The sequence below is a fragment of the Clarias gariepinus genome, chromosome 25, assembly GCF_024256425.1.
Source record: "Clarias gariepinus isolate MV-2021 ecotype Netherlands chromosome 25, CGAR_prim_01v2, whole genome shotgun sequence".
In the NCBI taxonomy this organism is placed as follows: domain Eukaryota; kingdom Metazoa; phylum Chordata; class Actinopteri; order Siluriformes; family Clariidae; genus Clarias; species Clarias gariepinus.
In genome coordinates this window covers 6692504-6709124 of record NC_071124.1, presented here as the reverse complement: position 1 = coordinate 6709124, position 16621 = coordinate 6692504, and the positions used below count along the sequence as shown (strand labels likewise).

The following is a 16621-nucleotide window of genomic DNA, read 5'->3' as shown; positions in this document are numbered from 1 at the left end:
CTGATCAGGTCTCCGGTGTACCGAGAAAACCTTTTACTCCTGGGCATCCAAGCACTAGTGAAACACTGGGATAATTGCATTAGTGTATCAGGGGATTATATAGAGAAATAAAGGAAGTTTTTACTCTCAGAACTGTGTTCTGTTATTTAGAAAAATATAAAGTTCTAGTTTGAATAAATACAAACCTACAGGGTTTTACTTTTGGGCCATCTCCTTTCACTGTATTTTCAGTTTCAAGTTTCAATTTCAGAAAATATGAGTTTATGACAGAAAATGCAACATGCACACAAGAGAAATCCAAACCACAACTTTTAATTAAGACACAATAAAATAAATTCATTTTAAGGTGAGTAGTTTTGTAATTACAGCTGCCAGGTTACTTAGCTTAGAAATAAAGACTAAACAAGACATTTTGGCAAAAAAAAAAAAAAGTAGATCTGTACTTATTTCAACAAAACATTGAGAGCACAGATTCCCTAATCATATTTTAATTAAATTAGCTAATTAGTGTATTATCCAGTAAAGTATAATAAGGTTTATACTGAGGGATATTTCTACAGGAAACTACGTTAATTAAGTAATGAGCAACAGGAAAGTTCATACAGCAAATTCTGTATCTTAACCAGCAAAGGATGCTGGGAATGTGCATTTTCTAATATTCCACAAATAATGGGAATAATAGCCCATTTTTAATGTGAATGAGAGGTGGGGGTGTAAACCAACTATTGTGTTTAATAGGGAAATATTAGCTATGTAACCAGTTGATTGTTTCTCTCTTGGCGAAATAAAAAATATTCTTTTTGTGCACCTCCACGTGGGGGTAACATTAGGTGACGTAATGAGTTTATAGGGAAGGAGATTTTTCTTCAATTACAGATCAGTGAACTTCTATAGAACAATCAACCTGCTCGCACATAACATTATTTCAGACATTCATCCACAGGCTGAGGAGGAAGATCTGGCTGGATTAAAACATACATAGTAAAGCATCTAACCAATCATAAATGAGAACAAATTCTAGTAAACAATCACTACGTAGAAGGTGGGATTTATCGAAACCTAATCTAACCTCAAAGTTAAGACAAAAAAAAAATGTATACATACATATATATATATATATATATATATATATATATATATATATATATATATATATAAATATATATATTCTTTGTCGGCTTCTGTTATATTTCCAAAAGATTACACAGTGGATAAACCCCCTCTGTGCAAGTTACATTTTGATTAAATGTAAACACACATTCTATCAGATCAAACACAATGCAAAAAATGTAAAAAAAAAATGTATGTAAGTTGGAATCTCTGATTGGAATAAATTCAATCAAACTGAAGACATATTTTCCATGCACATGTAGCTAAAAACCTAAGTAGGTGGCTGGTAAGCTATGTTAATTTCATTAATTGTTAAACATCCAATAGCTACTTTCTGTCTCAAAATAGACATTATCGTGACTGATCGTGCCAAAACAGTCTAAAATCAGAGCACGCTGTTGCTCCAAACACTTCTCGTGTGGTTTTGACGAAACGCCTGATGTCAGATTTCCGCTGTGAATGTGGGGTTTGTCTTGTACTTTCTCAACGTCATCCTTTAACCCTTTTATTGCCTATGTCTGTACTCATGAACTGGTAATTTAAGGCTGTTCTTAACATATAAATCACATCCACATTTTACTGCTCAAATTTTATTCAGATTTCTTTTTTCCCTCAGTTCCATTTCAGCATTGCTGACTGTCACAGATGTGAGACATTTACCCGGTTTCCACATTACAGATACTGGATTTCTCAGCAGTCATCCAAGTATGCGTTTCTACTTTCATTTCACAGCTCCCTCCCTCAGGTACACTTTGATATCGTGTAATAGTTTATGTGTGAAAATACTTTAGCTAGTTGTCTAGGGTGTGCAGCATTATTTTGAGCAAGGACAAACCCTGAGTCCTCACAACATCAGACGAGCAACTATTTTACACATTCTACTGAACGATAAGGCAAGTACAGGCCATGTAATACACTAATGGAACAACCTCGCTAAACATGATAAGTTTTATCTGATCTCTTACATGTGAAAACAGATATTTTTAGCAGGATTGCTACAGAATGTCGCGCCGTGAGTCAGTGTTTATAAGTGGGTCAAAACAGCGGGGTTTAAAGGTCTTACGAAGACTTATCGCTGGGAGGAAAAAAGAAATGGGAGGAAGAAAGATAGTTCAAGGGTAGGAGGTGTTGGCTTTGTAAGTGACACAATCAAAAAAACACCAACATTTTAACCAATGTCTGTAAAGATTGTCAGTCATCCTGTGTCACGGTTATCCCATGATTTCACCACTTTCAAGGTACTTATTCATACCTTACATGTTGGGTTTTAACCTGGGACCTTTAAACCTTGACAGATACCTTGATGCAGGTGACCCTAACGGCACACATGGGTGAAACAGGTCCCCATTAGGGTGTTGACAACTTAATAACCTTATATACAAGTTTATATACCTGCCACTCCAAGCCATCAGCTCTTACGACGTGTGTTCAAGTCAAACTGGGACTTTACATGAACCTCTTGACCGCCATAAAACATCTGAATGGTGCAAACATTTTAAAGAAGGCCGCATGAATTACGATACCGGCTGAGGTGGCTTTAAGGTCAATACAGTCATTTTCTGCTAAATCCAGCGAGTGAAACACCTAATCCTTGAAAATCGAAGGCTAACTTGTTGCCAACTTGTCTGTGAGAACTGTATACACAATCATTCCCCCCACACCTCTTGCACAACTCTGCTGGGAGTTTTTGCCACATCCCCCGTAAGATCATGACCTCACTCCAAGCCATTTCCACATATTTTGGGTGATTAAAGGAGTTCCTGGTAGGCCAGTGTTTCAAACATGAAGCAGGCAGTCTTTCTACCTTGATGGTATTCAAGCACTAGTGAAACACTGGGAAAAGTGCATTACTGTAGGAGGAGATTATCTAAAGAAATAAAGGGAGTTCGCATGTGATTAACGATAATCAGACTAGCTTATGTGGTTAACGATAAGCTACAACACACTGTTACAATATCTAAGACTTCGACAGTCATAAAGCTATAAACCTGAATCAGTTTCCAACAAAAGGCCCACCGCTATCTGTGCATGATCATTTAGGTATGCCTTTCTAACAACGCTTAACCAGATGGTATACAGAAAGCTTTCATTACTCAGTAGCTACAGTGTAAAATTTTAGGAAGGAAACAGGTCTAGGCTAATTGACCACATCAGGTACATTTTGTGGCCATTTTGTTATGTGGCTAAATGCGAGGGTAAAATTACATAACATGAAGAGGCGGTTGTGGATTTACTTAACGGCGTGTTTGAAATGAGTAGGCAATTAAAATAGACTTTGTTTTGTTTCAAAACACAGATTAGCATGTGAATGCTGGAAGGTGTTACAACTATAGCTCGCTGCCAAACCTGATTGCTGAACCTCTGGGATATATGTGAAAACAGAAGAGTTAACAGAGCGTCTCTCTCTCTCTCTCTCTCTTTCTTACACACACACACACACACACACACACACACTCTTTCTCTCTCTCTCTCTCTCTCACACACACAGAGAGTGCAACATTGCATAACGACCTTCTAGATCATGCAAGGACTTGAAAGACAGGAGGGTTGTGTAACCATGAAAGAAAACACATGCGGCTAAGAGCAAGGCAAAGCTCCATGCAGCAACTGAGGGAATAATCCATGACTCTTCTAAAAAACACTTAATTCTGGTACACTGACAGTGAACCATCACAGACTAATAAGTCTCGTTATTTAGCTCGTTACTCAACACGGCATCAAGAAAACTTTGCCTCAACAGTTAATTAAGTTTAAAATAAACAACTTTTATTTTCAGTTAAATTGTCTCATACCTCCAAATACTGCTGGTTCACTTTGAACGTCTTTATTTTAATGCTAGTTTTTCACCTGGCCTGTTTACTTTAGGCGCTAATCTGTAGATTAGCCAAGCTATTGTGACGATAGTCACACTACAATGATAAACTATAAAGCTAATTATTCTTGAGTTGTCGCTAAACATATAAAGCTGATATTCAGTCTCTATACAGCCATGTCATGTGTTAAACTGTCTAAAGTCTAAGTTGGGAACTTGCTGTCTCATCTGTCTGGTATTTAAGATGTTTCTGTATTAAGTGGTATGGTTGGAGATCATAAAAAACTGAATTATCCTGTTTTGGAAACAAAAAGGGAGATTTATTCCATATTGTAGGTATGTGGGAGAGAAATATTACAGGTTAGACTACTAAGACACAGTGATTTGTACGAGGTCGAAGCAAACAGTCAGTGGATAAAAGAAACCCCCTCCTTATCCTCAGCCTGTCTGTCACGTACTCTACCAAAACAGAAAACAGAGACTGCGCATCTCATTGGTCGGGCGGCATCTTGCCAGGGGGGGTTGCACTGAACATGTAAAAATAAAAGTTCAGAATGATGATAACATTTGCATGACCGGTTTCCTATCGCTTGTTTGCATTTTTCATGTCATGGTGTGGTTAATTAGCCTCGTTATTGCCCTGATTCTAGTTTGTGGGCGAGGCAGGAGACTGGAAAGCTCTCTTTTACTCAGAGGTTCTAGACAAGGAGAGAGCTCAGTGAAGTCACACAAACCTAACTTTGTATGGCGATGCAATCAGTAAAATTAATAGTACTGTGAAATGCCACCGAATGAACCACAGATCATCCATAACACTGTGAATATATACTGTACTTTACAGTTTCACAGGCATATTTCATTCTTCTGTTTTGTGTGAAATCGTTAGAAATAATATATATCCAGTCTACAAACCCTGAGGGGTAATGGTTTAGTTTTGACTTAATAAAGAGTATGTCATAAAAATAATTATATAAATTTAAAAAGGTCAAAGCCATTATGTTCCCAGTTTAATAAAAAGAAGAAAGAAAGAGAAAAGATAAGGGTATGCAGCTGTTATCTCTTTATGCGTATAATATTACAGTATGTATAATGCGTATATATTATGTGGTAAATAGTCCAGTAACACAAATGTTTATCTTGCCTTTCTGCATCGCTAGCTTAAAAATAAAATAAAAATAATTTCATAGCCAGTGTTTTATGTCATATTGTTAAAAGTTAAGGCAGTTTTTTCCCCCATGGCCCTGAAGGAAAGTTCGCTATACACACTAGAGCCACTGCCCGAGGGAAAAACTGAGATGTCACAGCACCAGAGCAAAACTTACAGCAAAAGTCAAAACACAGAACAGAACTTAAAGCTATGCAAATTTCTGAGTTCTTCCATTACTACAATGCAAGTTCCTGTCATTTTATATTACTACAAATATAGTTTTTGGTTTCTAGTTTTAGTCCCAGTGTTTATACAATACTACCATGCTAGTTTCTGTGTTTTTACCTAAGTACCATGCTACTTTCTGTGTTTTTACCTTACTACCATGCTAGTTTCTGTGTTTTTACCTTACTACCATGCTAGTTTCTGTGTTTTTACCTTACTACCCTGCTACTTTTTAAGTTTTTACCTTACTACCATGCTAGTTTCTGTGTTTTTACCTTACTACCCTGCTACTTTCTGTGTATTTACCTTATTACCATGCAATTTTCTGTGTTTTACCTTACTACCATGCTATTTTCTGTGTTTTTACCTTACTACCATGCTATTTTCTGTGTTTTTACCTTACTACCATGCTATTTTCTGTGTTTTTACCTTACTACCATGCTATTTTCTGTTTTTTTTACCTTACTACCATGCTAGTTTCTGTGTTTTTACCTTACTACCATGCTAGTTTCTGTGTTTTTACCTTACTACCATGCTATTTTCTGTTTTTTTTACCTTACTACCATGCTAGTTTCTGTGTTTTTACCTTACTACCATGCTAGTTTCTGTGTTTTTACCTTACTACCATGCTATTTTCTGGTTTTTTTACCTTACTACCATGCTAGTTTCTGTGTTTTTACCTTACTACCATGCTAGTTTCTGTGTTTTTACCTTACTACCATGCTAGTTTCTGTGTTTTTACCTTACTACCATGCTAGTTTCTGTGTTTTTACCTTACTACCATGCTAGTTTCTGTGTTTTTACATTACTACCATGCTAGTTTCTGTGTTTTTACATTACTATATTGCAACTTCTTGTATATTTACATTACTAGAGTCTTAGTTTCTGTCATTTTACATTACTACAGTATTAAGTTCCAAGGTTCGTGTACAATGCAAACTCATGTGTTTTTACATTACTACAATGCTTTTCCCCATTAACTTATATTACTATATTGTTAATCCTTTAGTTTATTATTATAATACTTATCTCAACTGTGGTGCCCAATAAGTACCATAGTATTCACCAAAGTATTGAGTATTAACCTTTGGAGAGTACCATAACAGCAAACTAGTAACATACTATTTAAATATTACCATTATAGATAACATATTTTTAACAATATCCTCGTATGTGTTCCATGATAGAACCATGGTAGAGCAGCTGGAGCACAATACAAGTGTGCATGAATCACCAAGCATCCCCTAAATCCTCTGCCTTTTTTTGGCTCTTGAGAAAGCTTTTGATTGCTACATAAATGTTTGCCAAAAAGTATGCTAATCTACCCTTATTTAAAATTTGCTTTGCTTACTTATGTTATTTACAACTAATTTCCCAAACGAGCTACCCAAAAACATCTCTACTGGAGTTCTGCAGGGTTTGTCTTCTGCTCGTTCACAAATGTACGAATACCGACATTAATGCCAATACACTCGCATCAGTCCATTTTGTTATCTGCCTTCTTTCTTTCCTTTTCAATTTTAAGCATGGACTAAAGTGGGCCGGAACAATCCTAACAGCATTCTGTCATCTTCGATAAGCAAATAATCACACTGGCATTCATTCCAAAGATTTTAGACCACAAAACTCTCTGATCTTCGGTTCAACAATGACACTAGGATAATTGCGAAAATCAGGGAGCACATATGAAAAACACCTGCAAGAATTTAGAAGTGCTGCACACACCAAACAACAGCAGTGTGATGCAACATCTGTTTGTGAGTGCAGTATTGCAGCCTGCAAGGGGCAAAATCGAGCATTATTCTATATTATTTATTTAATTAAAATGAAGTAATACAGATTAAATTAAAGAAACAGAAACAAATGGTTTACATTTGTGATGGGCGGCGAAGTGCCTACAAACACAACTTAAAAACTGGTTGTTTATGTAACAACCTCTGCAGCAGCCTCATTTCCCCTCTCGGCTATTCTAACTACACAGCATTTAGCACCACCAGTATACTAATCACCGGCCTGATCATCTCTCATCATCTGCACCTGTTTCTTACTGGTTAATAACTTAAGTTAGGTCATAGGTCATTGTGTGGCTTAAAAAAAATAATTTAATAAATATGAAACTAAATCAGGTCTAGGGACTGGACTAAAAATAAGGGACAAAATCTTGGCAAAAATGAGAAGGCCTTTAGGAAACGTGGAGAACTATCCCTCAAGACTACATTAAAAATAAAACAAAATCTGACTCTTTGGAAGCAAAATATGAAGAAATAAGGGGCCTCAAGACTTTTCCTTCAGATGCATACCATCAAGATAACTGCCCAACAAATCAGAAAGTAATATCACATCTTCCATGGTCTCATATTTTACACAAAACAAACCTTTTTTTCCCCCATTCTTTCATCCCTTTATGTAGATGAACTTGTGGTTTCAAGTCTTGCAAAAAGCCCCAAAAGTTATGTTGCTAGCTAGAAACAGAAGTAGAACGAGTAGACATTTCTGTTGTTTTTCTCTGAAATGCAAGGTAAGGTAAGGCAAAATGTTTGTTTCGAAACAAGTTTAAGAAACATTGCTAAGCTGTTCTATGTGAAATTAGTGCACCTGTCTTGCTACACACCTACTGTTATGGTAGCTAGAGTCATTTTTCCGCTACATAGGGTTTTAGGGATCCCCCCCACCTGCCAAATCCCATTTTAACCCAGATTATAAAGTAATTACAGCTGATCAGACCTGCTTTTTAAATCAAAGCTAATTAAAGTTAATAAAACTCTAACCGAATTAGCGCTACATTATGCTAATGATGCAGTATGCTAATAGTGTTAAAGCTGATTAGCACCGATGTGTTAAAATGTATTAAAGTAAAGAAAGGGCTAATATGGGAATACAAACACACACACATAATGTACATACACACACTGGCACTGCTGTGTGTGCAGAGAAGTGCATATTTACAGCCAAGTACGCTTTCAGATTAATTCATAATAACCTGAATGATAGAGTCAGACACTAGCGAATGCCTTTAGCTTCATAATACCTCACTAATGAGAAGTTCGTTTAGACGAGAGGTTGAACTCGTACACACTGGTTTCATACATCGTGATTATAAAGCTGCTAAACACTCTGATGTGTGTGTGTGATACGCCAGAACAGAACATTGTGTAATTAGAATCAAGATGCTAATGTGTCATGTCGTCACATTCACATTATGTCATTTAATGTAGCGTGTTTCAATAAGCTTTGATTTTATTTACAATGTGGAGATTTTAAATGTATCTGAAATCATTATAACTCTTGTTGGCATGCTTTTATTTTTTGGGTTTAAAAAAACTTCACTTTACACAATAGATGTACAATTTTTTTTTAATACTGCTGGTCTCATATACCATACCAAGAAAGACACACACGGACACACACACACACACACAAATGCCCGCGGGCACACAGTCACACAAAGTTACTCAGTCGTCCACTCACACACACTTACAAACTTACTGACACACACTCACATTCTCTTTCTAGCTGTGTGTGTAAGAGAGAGAGAAAGCAAGAGAGAGATGCGAGAGCTTCAATGCAGACCCCATATATAATAGTATATAAAAAACAGACAGACAGACGGACACTCTAGTTTTGTGTGTATGTGTGTGTGCAATGTGGTGAAAGAAAGATGCGAAAGCTGTCATGAGGTTGTTATATAGGATAGTATAAAACACACACAGATACACACACACACTCACCCCCACACACGCCTACACACGCCTACACACACACTCACCCCCACACACGCCTGCACACGCCTACACACACACTCACCCCCACACACGCCTGCACACGCCTACACACGCCTATCACTGTGTGTAAGTGTGTGTGGTAACAGTGAAAGCAAGAAATGTGAAAGCTGCAATGTGGATGCTATATAAGATTATATAACACAGATACACCCACAATTTCTCTCAGAGAGTGTGTGTGGGGTGTGTGTGTGTGTGTGTGTGTGTGTGTGAAAAGAGCGAAAGCACGAGAGATGCAAAAGCTGCCATGAGGATGTTGTATACAGTAGGATTATATAAACAGACACACAGACAGGCGGACACGCACACACACACACACACAGACAGGCGGACACGCACACACACACATAGACAGGCGGACACACAGACAGACAGGCGGACACAAAGACAGACAGGCGGACACGCACACACAGACAGACAGGCGGACACGCACACACACACACAGACAGGCGGACACGCACACACACACACAGACAGGCGGACACGCACACACACACACAGACAGGCGGACACGCAGACACACACACAGACAGGCGGACACGCAGACACACACACAGACAGGCGGACACGCACACACACACAGACAGGCGGACACGCACAAACACACAGACAGGCACACACACACACACACAGACAGGCGGACACGCAGACACACACACAGACAGGCGGACACGCACACACACACAGACAGGCGGACACGCACACACACACAGACAGGCGGACACGCACGCACACACAGACAGGCGGACACGCACGCACACACACAGGCGGACACGCACACACACACAGACAGGCGGACACGCACACACACACAGACAGGCGGACACGCACACACACACAGACAGGCGGACACGCACACACACACAGACAGGCGGACACGCACACACACACAGACAGGCGGACACGCACACACACACACAGACAGGCGGACACGCACACACACACAGACAGGCGGACACGCACACACACACACAGACAGGCGGACACGCACACACACACAGACAGGCGGACACGCACACACAGACAGGCGGACACGCACACACACACACACACACACAGACAGGCACACACACACACAGACAGGCACACACACACACAGACAGGCACACACACACACAGACAGGCACACACACACACAGACAGGCACACACACAGACAGGCACACACACACACACACAGACAGGCACACACACACACACACAGAAAATAAGCTTGCAGATCATCATCTATTATGGAACATGTGTCTGTGCCACACCACACACAACCCTCACAGACACGCACACACACACACACACACGCACGCACGCACACACACACACACGCTCATACATGTATGTAAGACACACATTCAGAGAGCAGGAAATAACTCAAGAATGTATGCTTTTGAGAGTGTGTGTAGAATCTGGCATGAACACTCTCCAATCCATCTGTTCATGAGGCATATCCTCTCTCTGTGTTGTGTCTCTGTGTTGTGTGTGTGTGTGTGTGTGTGTGTGTGTGTGCGTGTGTGTGTGTGTGTACGTGTAAAGGTGAAAGTTTTGTGAGTCGTACAAACAGGAAATGCATGAGACAGAAGTAAGAACTTTCTGTGTGTGAAGCATGCACATGCACACACGTGCACACACACACACACACCTTTATGACTGCTCTGGTTTACTGATCTGTTTCACTGTAACTGAATCCCACTACACCGGCATGATTCTTAACTTCTCCTTCCTTTGTATGTACAAAAAAGGTTAAACAACAAGTTCCTGTTGGAAATCATTTCGACATGCAGGTTTATTATCAGGAAAGCTTGCTTCATTTATCCAATTACAGTTCACTAAATAAGGTTTAAATCAGAATTAGGCTTAAATCAATATGTCTATATATAATCTCTAACTGGTATAAATACTATATGTTTCAAAACATAGAGAAATACTAAACCAAACCGGCATTGTATCTGACATGCACATGAAGGCAGTATAACTCCCAGGAATGGGAATCACCAGGAATCAACCGATGCAATATTATCACGATACCCATGTGTCGATGCGATTTGCATTGTGACTCTGATAGAATTACAATTTTATAAATATCCTGATTCGATAAAAATATATATATTTTTTGTTACAATTCTAAACAAACTTAGCAAAACCAAAGTATGTCAATAATTATTACAGGTAATATTTGCGTAGTCAGAAATTTATGTAAAGTCTGTAAAGAACTCAAGTATTTGCTTATTTTTTTAAATACTGTACCTTTAAGGTGATAAATAAAAATTATCAATTTTAGCAATTAGCTATTGTTAGCCTCGATAAATACGTTTGAATACTTTCTTTCTTTGGTTTACATTTTTTTTCTAACAACTTTAAAACTACATTTGGATTCACTTTATTAAAGAAAAGTTTCAACAAAATAAAACAAGTTCCTTAAAGGAGTAAAAGAGTTATTCAAATAAAATATGTTTGATGGACAGAAGGGTTCTGCATGATAAACACTGCGGTGGATTTTCTAAATGCGCGTGTTTAAATACAAAACTCTGCGATTTGTTTAAAAAATATATATAAAACAAAATAACATTTTAAAATAATTTTTTATTAAATTGTGCAGCCTTAAAGAATAGCTATGCTAACGTTAGAATACGGGTAGGTTGAAAACAATAGGCTACGGAAAATACAGCTCGCTTTGTTGTCCTCGTTAAAAAAACAACAGCTAAAAATTCCAATATTGCGTCATGCGACTGCATGTGCGCCCTCTTTTGGTGTACGAGTTGATGTGTATGTGAGCTGCTGAGAAATACGTGCAAAACAAACATTATCAATTAAAAATGCTTCATCTGGTAAATTCCTACCAACAATTAAACAATTCAAGATAACTCATTGACATGCCTAAAAACAACCAGTGTTGTGTTTTAAATCCAAATATGACCTGAAACCGTAGCTAGCAACAGCGGTAATGTCGAAACGTAAACAAACCATACTGACAGACGGAAAGTGACATTGTTACCTCAAGCTGATGTTGAAGAAGATTTAGCTACGTGAACATGATGAATTTCAGATTTAGCTGAAATGATCATACCATGCAGTGTGACTCAAATCAGTTTTCTAATTAATGCTAGACTGATTAAATACTTCCTCTTGTATTGTAGTAAAACCATACCGAGCTGTTTCAAGGGACACTTTCTGTTCCTAAGATTGTATTTCTACCGAAAAGGTGAGTGTCAGTGACTGCACGCTAAATGAGGAATAAAAACACAATAGTATTATAAAATAGCCATGATTGAACTTTCCATTCTAAACGACAGCTTGTGAGTGTACGCTGTTACTTTCTTTATTACAGCAATGAGAGAAAGGCCAAAGTCAAGACTGTGTGTGTGTGTGTGTTCTTATATATTACACACCACAGACTGACCTAACTGTTACATAAAGCTCAGATAACTCCTTAAGTTCTCACCTTGTACACACTTTAAACACTGACAATCACACCTTGGGTAAACGCTCCATGTGTCTGCACTGTAAATGATTAAGTCAGCTCTGTAAGTATCAGCGCATCACAACAACTCAAACCAACTCAAATTCCAAAATGAACACCCTGAGTGTTGTGGAATTTTATCCTGAAATGCCTAAAGATAGACTAATATTTAATAAAATGGCCTTATTGACAGGAAGTGAGGTCTTCGAAAGTAAAACTAAAGTATGACTCATAGTTCAAGTACGACTCATAGTTCAAGTACAAATAACATTATATTGTAATAATAAGATAATAACAAGTATCTATAAAATGAGATCTTAAAGTACAAATTAAAAAAAAACTTAAACAATATGTTACCTGTAGATTTCTACTAAAATATTTTGTCAGCTTGGTTGCAATTCTGGTCCTAAACTAAACTAGTACTTGATTTTAATCGTTTTGTGTATGAGCTGTTCATATCGGGCCGTAGCTCTCTTACAGATACAGCTCACTATTACGATAGTGCTCATCATCTGAACAGCATGTGCGTTCTCTTATAGTGTATAGTTATTAGGTATGTGAGCTGAGGAGAAATATGTGCAAAACAAACATCTTTTTTTTTTTTTGGTTTATGCTATTATGAAATTTTTTTTACTTTGACTTTGGGTTGATCCGTCTTTGTATTTTCACAGTTTCTGCTTACTTCGACGTTTTTCCGGAGCCCGTTGTCCACAAATAGGCTTTGCAGAAACTTAAGGCTAGATCTATGGACAAATATACTTACTCATTCACCCATCGTTTATACTTGCTTTATCCTGTATACAGGGTCATGGGGGAGCCTGGGCCTATCTCTAGAGACTAAGACTAAGTGCATATGGTGAGTACACCCTAGACAGAGTGTTAATCCATCACAGGACACAAACACACATTCACACACTTAAACACTCCTTTACACACTACGAGCAATCAGACAACACGAATTAGCCCAATCTGCATGTCTGTGGACTGTGGGAGGAAACCGGAGTACCCGGGGGAAACCCACTAAGAACAGGGGGAACATGCACACCCCAGGCACACAGTACATATCATGGGCTTGCAATCTCTTCTGCTTAGAGGAGAAACAAGTAGAGCTAAAACCCAATCACACCCCTAGCCACAGATGGTTCAAAGGCATTATGGGTAATTATGACTCAAAAATAGCTAAAAAATAATAATAAAATAAAATAGATTGTTGTTGTAAGGGGATTAAAATTGCATTGCAATGCATATTACAATAAAATATTGGATGCTACATGTTTATATTATATAGATAACATAACATAATAACAGCAACTTATGCGGTGTATGTATTTAAAGTGGGTTAATTTAGGGCTGTATGCATATATGCATGCACACTTTACATATTAAAAGTCCCTAAGCATAATTAATAATAAAAATAAGACTATTAAAATAGAATTTAATGAGAATGCATAAAATAATCAGAGAGTCGCGTTTGTGTCTGGTAATTGAGCATATAAAGGTGAAACGCAGACTGACTCGGGTATGTGAATGAGCGCACTGTCACATCCTGTAGGCTTTTTTTTTTTTTTTTTTAAGAAAGTCTCGCGCATAGTAGTAAATAAAAACACCCCAGTACATACCCGCACGCGCCTAACAAAATAAACACATCCACGGCGGGAACGATCTTCGCTCCTGTGCAGCAACAACGCCCTGAAAGCACCGCGCTCTTCCCTCTTGCTCTGTCTGTCTTTGGGTTATTTTTGTTCGCTCTTCGCTGCGTGTTTGTCTGTATTTTGCTTCCTGGTTTTTTAGGTGGCGAGTGTTTGCATGGGGCGGGGCGGAACCTGCTGGCGCGAGTCGAAACACGCGGTCTCTATGGCGACCCTATCGCGGTGACGAAACGCGCGCATGCGCAGCGCTTCGACGCTGCATTCCGACGCGCATACCAAAGTGTGAAGTAAAATGTGTCAGAACAGGAACAAGAAAAGCAGCAAGGCACTTCAGTTGTGGCTTGAAAATATAGTAGACTGATTTAAGTACCTGTCTTTGACGGGAAAAGAGTTTCTAGTAAAAATTAAAAGGTTAGAGATAAAAGGAAGCTGCTCAGCTTTAATGAAATGAGTAATATTATTTTTTCAGGTTGAAGCCCACGCGCATGTCTGTCTGACGTTCGTTACGGTGTGTGTGTGTGTGTGTGTGTGCATATACAGGTGAAACTCGAAAAATTAGAATATCGTGCAAAAGTTTATTTATTTCATTAATTCAACTCAAAAGCTGAAACTAATATGAGATAGATTAATTACATGCAAAGCAAGATCATTTAAGCTGTTATTTGTCATAATTGTCAAACTTATGAAAACCCCAAATCCACAAGGTTCAATATTCTAGGCTCAAAGTGTCCCACTCTAATCAGCTAATTAAGCCATAACAACTGCAAAGGGTTCCTGAGCCTTTAAATGGTCTCTCAGTCTGGTTCAGTCGGAAGCACAATCATGGGAAAGACTGCTGACCTGACAGTTGTGCAGAAAAGCATCATTGACATATTCCATAAGAAGGAAAAGCCTTAAAAGATTATTAAAAAAAAAAAGTTGGATGTTCCCAAGGTGCTGTATAAAAGCACATTAATAGAAAGTTATGTGGATGGACAAAGTGTGGAGAAAACAACTCCAGTGTGTCTTTATACTTCAGCGCTGTTATTTCAGCAGTAAAAATATAAACTAAGGCCCAAATTTGATTAAATTCTGTCCACCGGTAATGCCCACAGTTTGACCCATGCACAGTACGCTGTCAAAACTTGCGGTTTATAATCTGGCACATAACTGCTCATAACTTCCCTTTTACCTAACATTTTGATTCAATTTATGCCGCAGGTTTAACTTCAGGCAAATACCAAAGGACTGACGAGGATTCATTAAATTCTGTTCAGACAGTTTTGTGTTATGCTGTGACAAATTCTGGCTGGACAGACATACAGACTGACATACAAACAGACATAAAAACATACAGATTATTTTTGAGACTTGTTTTAGGATCCTACAATGTATGAAATATAGATATAATATAATCAAAAGAGCGAGTTCTGTACAGAAAAACAACTTTCTTTTATTTATATACACTAGCTTTTTCCTGTCGTTGACAGAAAAAGAGTTATTAGAAATAGTTTATATGTTAAAGCCTAAAATAAGCTGATCAGGTTTAATGTAATCAGTAATATTATTATTTCAGTTTGAAGTCTACATACATGTCTGCCTGCAACAAGGATGAATCCCTTATATTTTTAAAACTGTAATTTTATTTGGTGTGACAACAATATATGGTATTGGGTTTCACTTGATTGGTGGCTAAATATTAGGGAATTGGACAAGATTCGGAATCTACTGTCATTTCATCGTATTAAAATCAATGGTCAAGAGAGGGTATAGAAAATTTATGTTTACACAGGTGAATGCTGCGCATACCAGGTACATTAATGGTCACAAATAAGATCGGTCAAACCCAACATTTCACCAAGCAGCGGCTTTCACATTTTGGTAGCATGATGTGAGTTAATTCCCTGGAAACGACAACAGTTAATGCTTTGCAAAGTCAGTAGGACGAGAAAAAGAGGCCGTCAAGGAACCCACTGGATGAACATAATCAAGGCCAATACAAACATACTGTACCAATAGAATAATTAAAAGAAGTGTTCAAAGATAGGAAAGAGTAGAGGGCAATGATCCATAAAGTGATTGATAGCTGACTTTAATTGAACAGGTAAAACAACAACAATTTGTCACATGTACCTTACCGCACAGTAAGATTATTTCTTGGCATATCCCAGTTAGGAAGCTGGGGTCAGAGTACAGGGTCAGCTAGGATACATCGCCCCCTGGAGCAGATAGAGTTAAGGGCCTTGCTCAAGAGCTCAAAAGTGGCAGCTTTGGTAGTGCTGGGGCTCGAAACCTCAACCTTCTGATCAGTAACCTACAACCTTAACTGTTGGTGTCACCACTGTCACAATTATGACTGCTATTGTGAGCTCAAACAGAAAGGCAAGAAGAATTTTTCATGCATGAATATCATGAAATTATGAAACTGCTTTACATAAATAGGAACTGAAACTGGAACTGGAACATT

At 38.2% G+C, this 16621-nt stretch overlaps 1 protein-coding gene across 1 annotated transcript in view; it reads right to left on the bottom strand.

Moving 5' to 3' along the window:
• mbpb (myelin basic protein b) overlaps positions 1-14325 on the bottom strand; it is a 60463-nt gene extending 46138 nt beyond the window's left edge. The window contains exon 1 of the transcript XR_008356336.1: positions 14146-14325. The gene's annotated coding sequence lies outside the window, so the exon portion shown is untranslated. The remainder of the gene's footprint in view (positions 1-14145) is intronic.
• Positions 14326-16621: the final 2296 nt, after the last annotated feature.